We start from the raw sequence: 9,582 nt of genomic DNA on the forward strand, positions 1-9,582 counted from the left end.
ACACACACACACACACACACACACACACACACACACACACACACACACACGAAAACTCTCTCTCCCAGACTTTGTACCCAGACTCTGTGCTAGATCAATTCTTCACCCATTAGCTCAGCTTCCTCTGAACCTAGCGATCAGCCTAAGGTGAAGGCTGAAGGCTTCTCAGTACTTTTCAGACCATGCATTTTGCTGCAGCATACATGTGGCTTTCTAAATTATCCCACATATGCAGCTGCTTTTGAATGTCCTAATTTCCCAAAAAAGTGTTACCCCAGCTTCTTCTCCATGACTTAGATGGTCTACTGCGTGTCCCCACCCAGAATCTCTTGCCCCAGGCATCTGTGGTTTGTTGTCCCCTGGTATCTATATAAGTAGTGCCTGCCACTTTCCCCATCTGTGTTCCTAGTTAAATGAGACAGAGATGAATGAATTAGTCCTTCAAGTATCCCCCATCCAGGTTTGAACAGATGTACATAATAATTTGCAAATAAGGTCTGCTCTGTTCCCTCCACTTCAAGGGGAACCTAGTAGCTGCTGCTCAAGACCAAGACTGCCACCACGCTGGGGAGATAGTGAGACAAGGGGGAATGAAGACACCACACACATCTTTTGCCATTTTGGAGATAGCTTTTTTCTTGATTGGGTGTTTGCTTGGGTGCTATAAGCCCTGATTGGTTTTAAGAGCTCTTACAATATTGGTTCTAACAGCTTCTGGTTGTTTTGTTGGTGTTTTTGTCAGGGAATGAGAGCTTGGAGATCCCTAGGGTTTCATTTTGTTCATGTCCTTCTGCTAAAGTCTTTTATTAAGTTTAATAGCTTTTTATGTATATCCCTTAGGCATATGAATATAAACTTGTCTATAATATGATTATGGATTTGATTACATTGATTACTTTTTAAATGTTAAATAAACTGTGCATACTTGACAAAAATATCACTGGTTTGGGTTTATAATACTTTTCATATATCCCTGGGTTGAGTTTGCAAATATCTTATTGAGGTTTTTTTTGCATCCACATTCTTAAGTAATATTAATGTCTATTGTTTTTTATAATTTTTTTGTCTGGTTTTAGTGTCAGTGTATGTTCACCTCATACAATATATTGAAACATATTCCTTATTCTCTTTTTTGGAAGATATTGTAATATACTGGTAATAATTTTCTTTTGAGTGTTTGGTAGAATTCACCCGTGAAGCTACCTGGGCCTGGGCTTTCCTTTGTGAGAAGTTTTACAATTATTAATTTTATTTCTTTACTTGTGGTTCTATTTGGATTTTCTATTTCATCTTGCGTCAGCTTTTAAAGTTTATTTCTATAAATTTGTCTATTTTATCTAGGTTGTTTAATATTTGACATACAGTTCTTTGTAGTATTCCCTTATAATCGTTTTTTATTCCTAAAAAGTCAGTAGTAATGTTCCCTCTTTCTTTCCTGGTATTAGTAACTTAATCGTCTTTTTTTCACCCTAGTCTTTTTCTTTTTACTAAAGTTTTGTCATCTTGATTGATCTTTAAAAAAAGTACAACTGTTGTTTTCATTGAGTTTCTTTATTGTTTTCCTATTTTCTTTTTCACTTATTATCCTTATTCTTCATTTTAAATTTCTTTCATTCTGCTTGCTTTTGTTTCAGTTTGTGTTTCTTATTATAGTTTTCTAAGGTAGATAATTAGGTTATTGATTGGAGGCATTTCTTATTTTTCAATGTAAGTATTTACAACTGAAAATTTCACTTTAACACTGCTTTAGCTGCATCTAGTAGAATTTGTTATGTTGTATTTTCTAATTTCCTTAGATATTTCTTTCTTGGGCTCATTAGTTATTAAAGAATATAGTGCTTAGTTTCTACAAATGTCTGTCTTTTACTGACTTAAACAATTTGTTTTGCTGTGATCAGAGAGCATATTAATATGTTTTCAATCCTTTCAAATGTATAGGGACTTGTTTTATGTTCTAACATATGGTCTATTCTGAGAGTGTTTCATGTGCACTTGAGAAATAGGGGTATTCTGCTGTTGTTGGATGGAGTTTTCTATAAATGTCTGCTAAGTCTAGTTAGTTTAGAGTGTTACTCAAATCTTCTCTTTTCTTGATTATCTTCTGTACAGTTTTGGATTTGAAATGGGGTATTGTTATCACCAATGATTATTGTTGAATTGTGTATTTCTCTTAAATTTGCTCAGTCTTTATTTCATGGATTTGGGGGCTCTGTTTTTAGGTGCATATATGTTTATAAGTGTTATTTACTCTTGATAGACTGACCTTTTTGTCATTACAAAAAAATCCTTTGTTTTTAGTAACCATTTTTAGATAAATAGTATTTTATTTATTAGTCTTAACCTCTCAGTCTCTGTTTTGCTTAGCATTTACATAGTATATCATTTCCATTCTCTTACTTTCAATTTATTGTGTCTTTGAATCTAAGTTGTGTCTCTTATAGACATGTTATTAGGTCATAGTTTTTAATCCATTTTGCCAATCTCTTTTTAATGGTGTGTTTAATCCATTTTCAGTATACTTAAAGTTATTACTGATAAGTAAAGTAAATAGCAATTTTGTTATTTCTTTCTATATCTCATAGCTTTTTCTTTCTTTCTTCATTTATTGCTATTTCTTTTTGCTAAATTGATGTTATATGGTGAACCATTTTTTTACTATATTTTTGAGGCTTTTAAAAAAGTGCTTTCCCTGTGGACTGCAATTAACATCTTAACTTAAAATTATATATATTTAAAGTTATGTATATAGTTAGCAATATCAAATTAAGTTCATAATTTGGATATGAATTTTAAAAATATATATTTTATCAGTATCAGCTTTGCTGTTATGCTTTTATCTCTTCCTCATGACTTTGTGCTATGATGATTATACATCTTTATACAGTATATACCTATAGACACTTTTACACTTCTTGCTTTAGGCCCTTGTCTTTTAAATCAGAGAGAAGAGAGTTAAAAATAAAATATACAATTATACTCTTTATATTTACCTATGTAGTTACCTTTAATGGTGCTCTTTATTTCTGCATGTAGGTTTCAGTTACTATCAAGTGTCTTTTCTTTAAATCCTAAGCACATCCATTAGTACTTCTTGTGGGGTACATCTAACAGCAATAAATTTTGTTGGCTTATATTTATCTAGGAATGTCTCAACTTTTCCTTAACTTTTTCAGGAAAATATTTTGGATATAGGATTCTTGGTTGACAGTCATTGTCTTCCATCACGTTGAATATGTTATATCACTGACTTCTGGCTTGCATTATTTTTGTTGAAAATATCAGCTGTTAATCTTGTTTGGGGTTCTGTGTTTTTGATGAGCTGCCTTTCTCTTGCTGCTTTCAAGATGAAATATTTGCCTTTGTTTCTTGACAGTTGGATTTTGGATATGTCTAGCTGTGGATGTCTTATTTTATTCTATTTGGAAGTTTATTGAGCTTCTTGAATATCTGAATGGATGTTTACCATAACTTTTTGTAGTTTTAATCCATTATTTCTTTAAATATCTTTTTCTTCACTTTTTCTTCTCTTCTTTTCTTCTATGATTCTCATTTTGTGCTTGCTGATGTGCTTGCTAATGTTTGACAAGTCTCTGAGGTCCTATTAATTTGCCTTCAGTATTTTTTCTTTCTGTTGTTCATACTAAACAATCTCGATGGATCTATCTTAAAATTATCTATTATTTTTTCAGCTCAAATTTCCCATTGAGCAACTCCAGTAAATTTTTCCATCCAGTTGGTATACTTTTTAACTCAAAAATTTATATTTGGTACTTTTAAAAAATGTAATTTCTGTGTATTGATATTCTCATTTGTTGGGAAATTGGTATCATAGTTTTCTTTATATCTTTATACATTGTTTCTTTTTAGTTCTCTGAATATATTTAAAATAGCTGATTTAATGTCTCTCTAGTAAGTCTACATCCTTAAGGATATTTTCCATTCACTGTTTTTTCCTGTGCTTGTTGCTCTGTATATGTTGTAATTTGTTTTTGAAAACTGGATATTTAAAACAATTCATTTGGCAATTCTGGAATTCAGAGTCCTCTCTTGCTGAGGATCTGGTGTTATTGCTGCTAGTTGTTGTTTTTTTTTTTTTTTTTTTTTTTTTTTTTATTGTTGCTGTTTGTTTAGTGACTTTCTCGAACTGATTTTGTAGAATTTGTATCTTTGTTCCTTGGGGCCATTAGAGTCTCTGTCTCTAAGTAAGAGTTTTCAGAGAACTTCCAGAAAGATCAAATTATGACTATTTTTTAAGAATGCTGCTGTTGGGGGAGCTCTGAACTTATTTTTCCCCTTCCATGGCTTATCGGTTGCTGGGTTTTCCCATGACTGTGAAACTATTATTTACAAGGCAACTGCAGAGCTAGAGACAGGGTACTTGGAATATAAGAAGTTAAAATGCCATAAAACTTAATGTTCTTACTGAGATTAAATGTTTTCATGAATAAACGGTCCTTGGATTGTTGCAAGCCTTTGGATGATTTCCAGAGTTCTTAAATGTTGATATTTACTTTATTTTTGGTCAGTGTTTTATTTAGAATCACATTTTGTGGAGCTCCTTTGATGTCATTTCAAATGATTTTTGACAAAGATGAGTAAGCAATGCCAAGGATTATTAATTACCTTTTCAACAAGTGGTACTTGAGCAATTGAAATTTGTAGGCAAAACAAATAAACAAAAAAGAAATATACAAACCTCAATCTAAACTACCTCACACCTTACACAAAAGTAAATTCAAATTGAATTTTGGAATTTACACTGGACAGTATTCTCCACAGAAACAGACAGGGCAGTATTATATATATGTATGTATAATAGATACATAAGTTATACACATACATATATACTTTTACATACACATACATATGTATAAAGCCAATTGAAGGTCTAAGAAACAGAAGAATCGATGGTGTAAGTTCCCATCTGAGTTCAAGCCTGAAAGCAGAAGACTGATGTCTCATCTCAAAGAAAGTCTGAGAAAGAGAATCCTTCCTACTTCTACCTTCCTATTTCTACCTATTCAAGCCTCTAGTGGATTGAATGAGAACCCTCCACATTAGAGAGGGCGTTCTGATTTACTCAGGACTACAGTTTCAAACATTGATCTTATACAACAACACCACTACAGACATATCCAGAATAATGTTTAACCAAATATCTGGGCACCCTGTAGTTCAATCAAGTTGACGTAGAAATATGACCATCATAGAATTAAATGTAAAATACGGTTTTTTTTTTGGTAAAAGAATAGTAAATATTTAAAATCTAGGTCTAGGCAAAGAGTTTGTAGACTTGATATCACAAGCCAATCCATACAGAGAAAATAGATACATTTGTCTCATTAAAATTATAAACGTTCACTGTTTGAAACACATGTAAAAAGTATAATAACCAAATTAAAGAGTGAGAGAAGACATTTTTCAAAGCACACATTCAGTAATAAACTGGTATCTAGGATATATTAAAAATAACTCTCAAAACTCAAAATGTAACAAAAGAGGCAATCAAATTAGATAATGGTAAAATATATGAACTGACACTTCACCAAATAGGGTACACAGATAACAGATATGCAGATGAAAAGATTTCAGCATGCAGGTTAAAATCACAAAGAGAGTGATTTTAGTGATCAGCAATGCAGGTTAAAATTACAAAGAGATATCACTGCATAACTATCAGAATAGCTAAAATAAAAAATAGTGACAACAACATACTGCCGAGAAAACAAAGGATCTGTATTACTCATATATTTGCTCCTTGGAATATAAAATTGTACAGCCCCTTTAGAAAAAGTTTAGAATATATTTTTAGTTTCAACTAAGCATGGAGTTATCATATTGCTCTGCAATTGCCCTCTTGGACATTTTCTAGATAAACGAAAATTTGTAGTCACACATAAACCTGAACATGAATGTTCATAGTAGCTTTATTATAATGGTAAAAAATTGGCATTAGTATAGAAGTGTCTCAACAGGTAAGTGTTCAAAAAAACATGTAACACACATACCGTATTAAAAAAGCGCTAAAAGGGAATGCACTATTGATTCACACTACTATTTAGATGAATCTTCAGGAAGTTATGCTGGGTGAAAAAAGCTAATCTAAAAAGTTAAATATTGTATGATTTTATTTATGTAACTTTTGAAATGACAACATTTTTAAAATAGACAACAGATTACTGATTACCAGGGATTAGCCATGAAGGAACTATGGTTATAAAAAGGAAACATGAAGGATCCTTCTGATAATGAAACTGTTCAGTATCTGATTCTGGGTGTGGATGCGATAACTTACACATGTGATAAAATTGTATTTTGTTGAGGATTTTTGCATCTATGTTTATCAAGGATACTGGCTCAACGTTTTCTTTTTTTGTTATTTCCCTGCCAGCTCTTGGTATCAGGATGATGCTGGTCTCTTAGAATGAGTTAGGAAAGAATCCTTCCTTCTCAATTTTTTGGACTAGTATCGGCCAGAATAATACAGCTTTTCTTCATATATCTGGTAAAATTTAATAGTGATTCTGTCTGGTCCTGGGCCTTTTCTTGTTGGTAGGCTTTTGATTATAGAATCAATTCCAGAACTCATTTTTGGTCTGTTCAGAATTCGGTTTCTTCCTGGTTCAATCTTGGGAGCTGGCATATTTTCAGAATTTTTTTTTTATTTCATCCAGGTTTTCTAGATTGTATGCATAGAAGTATTGATAGTAGTCTCTGAGAGGTTTTTGTATTTCTGTTGCGGTTGGTAGTAATGTCCCATTTGTCATTTCTGGTTGTGTTTATTTGCATCTTTAGTCTAGCTATCAGTCTATCGATCTTATTTACTCTTTCAATAACCCAAACCCTTTTCTTTTCTTTTTAATTAATTTTACATTTAAAATTTTTGTATGTACTAAGTGTATATATTTATGGGTTACAAGGGATGTTTTGATAAGGCATGCAATGTTTAATAATCATATTAGGGTAAATATTACATCTATCATCTCGATAATTTATCATTTGTGTTTTAAACAATCCAATTATACTTTTTAAGTTATTTTTAAATTTACAATTAAATTATTTTTTATAATCACCCTGCTGTGCTAGCAGATACTAGGTCTTATTTATTCTGTCTGAATACTTTTTTGCATCCATTAACCATCCTCACTTTTCACTACCCTGCCCCTACCTCACTGACTACCTTTCCTAGCCTCTGGTTATCATCCTTCTACTTGCTATCTCCATGAGTTCAATTGTTTTAATTTTTAGCTCCCACAGATAAGTGAGAATATGTGATATTTGTCTTTCTGTGCCTGGCTTATTTTACTTAATATGACAAACTCCAGTTCCATCCATGTTGTTGCAAGTGACAGGATACCATTCTTTGTTAGTACTGAATAATTTGTTGTGAATAATTATTATAGTGTACTGAATAATAATTTGTTACATAACATGTATCAGATTTTCTTTATCCATTCTTTTGTTTATAGATACTCAGTTTGCTTCTAAGTCTTGGCTATTATGACTAGTGCTTCAATAAACATGGTGGTGCAGATATCTCTTCCATATACTGATTTCCTTTCTTTTGAGAATATACCTAGGAGCAGCATTGGTATACAATAGAGTGCTAGCTCTATTTTTAGTTTTCTGAGGACCCTCTAAACTGTTCTCCCTAGTGGTTGGAATAATTTACATTTCCATCAACAATATTCAAGGGTTTCCTTTTCTCTGCATCCTCACCAGCACTTGTTATTGCCTGTCTTTTGGATATAAGCCATCTTAAGTGGAGTGAGATAACATCTCATTGTAGTTTTGATGTGCATTTCCCTGGCAATAAATAATGTTGAGAACCTTTTAACATACCTGTTTGCAATTTGTCTTCTTTCTAAGAAATGTCTATTCAAATATTTTGCCCCTTTTTGGTTGGACTTTTAGATTTTTGTTTTCTAATAACACTGTAACACCACAGTTAGAATGTTATAATATTCTGAGTTTTGCTGTGTACTTAGTATTACTAGTGAGTTTTGTACCTTCATGTGATTACTTAATGCTCATAAATGTCCTTTTCTTTCTGATTGAAGTACTCCCTTTAGCATTTCTTGTAGTCTGGTGTTGATGAAATCCTTTAGCTTTTGTTGGTCTGGGGAAGTCTTTATTTCTTCATGTTTGAAGGATTTTTTTTTTTTTTCCAGATATACTATTCTAAGGCAAAAGGTTTTTTTTTTTTTTTTCCTTCAGCATTTTAAATGTGTCACGCCATTCTCCACTGGTCCATAAAGTTTTCACTGAGAAGTCTGCTGCCTAATGTATTGGAGGAGCTGCATTTTATGTTATTTGTTTATTTTTTCTTGCTGCTTTTAGGATTCTTTCTTTATCCTTAACCTTTGAGAGTTTGATTATGAAATGTCTTCAGATAGTATTTTTTGGGTTAAATCTGCTTGGTGTTCTATAACCTTCTTGTACTTGGATATTGATATCTTTCTCTATGTTTGGGAAGTTCTCTGTTATTATCCCTTTGAATATTCTTTCTATCCCTATCTTTATCTCTACCTCTTCTTTAAACTCTCAGATTTGCCCCTGAGGCTATTTTCTAAATCCTGTAGGCTTGCTTCATTTTTAAAATCTTTTTTTTTTTTTTTTTTTTTTTTTTGAGACGGAGTCTCGCTCTGTCGCCCAGGCTGGAGTGCTGTGGCCGGATCTCAGCTCACTGCAAGCTCCGCCTCCTGGGTTCACGCCATTCTCCTGCCTCAGCCTCCCGAGTAGCTGGGATTACAGGCGCCCGCCGCCTCGCCCGGCTAGTTTTTTGTATTTTTTAGTAGAGACGGGGTTTCACCATGTTAACCAGGATGGTCTCAATCTCCTGACCTTGTGATCCGCCCGTCTCGGCCTCCCAAAGTGCTGGGATTACAGGCTTGAGCCACCGCGCCCGGCCCCATTTTTAAAATCTTTTTATCGTGTCTCCTGTGACTACATATTTCGAAATAGCCTATCTTTAAGCTCACACAGTCTTTCTTCTGCTTGATCAGTCCTCATATTAAAAGATTCTGAGGCATTCTTCAGTATGTCAATTGCATTTGTCAGCTCCAGGATTTCTGTTTGATTCTTTTTAATTATTTCAGTGTCTTTGTTAAATTTATTTGATAGAATCCTGAGTTTCTTCTCCCTGTTATCTTGAATTTCCTGAGTTTCCTCAAAACAGATACTTTGTATTGTCTGTCTGAAAGGTCACATATCTCTGTGGCTTCAGGATTGGTCCCTAGTGGCTTATTTAGTTCATTTGGTGAGGTCATGGTTTCTTGGATGGTGCTGATGCCTGTAGATGTTCTTTGGTGTCTGGGTATTGAAGAGTTAGGTATTTATTGTATTTTTCTCAGTATTAGTATTACTAATAAACTCAGTATTTCTCAGTATTAGTATTACTAATAAGCTCAGTACCCATCCTTTTTTGGAAGGCTTTGCAGATGTTCAAAAGGACTCAGAAGTTGTGATCTAATCTGTATTTGCTTTCAGGGGCACCCCCAAGACCATTAACATTGTAGTTCTTATAGACTTATAGAGGTACAAGGTCTTGGACAAGATCCAGAAGAATTCTCTTCATTACTA

Source organism: Chlorocebus sabaeus, chromosome 10, assembly GCF_047675955.1.
Source record: "Chlorocebus sabaeus isolate Y175 chromosome 10, mChlSab1.0.hap1, whole genome shotgun sequence".
NCBI lineage: Eukaryota > Metazoa > Chordata > Mammalia > Primates > Cercopithecidae > Chlorocebus > Chlorocebus sabaeus.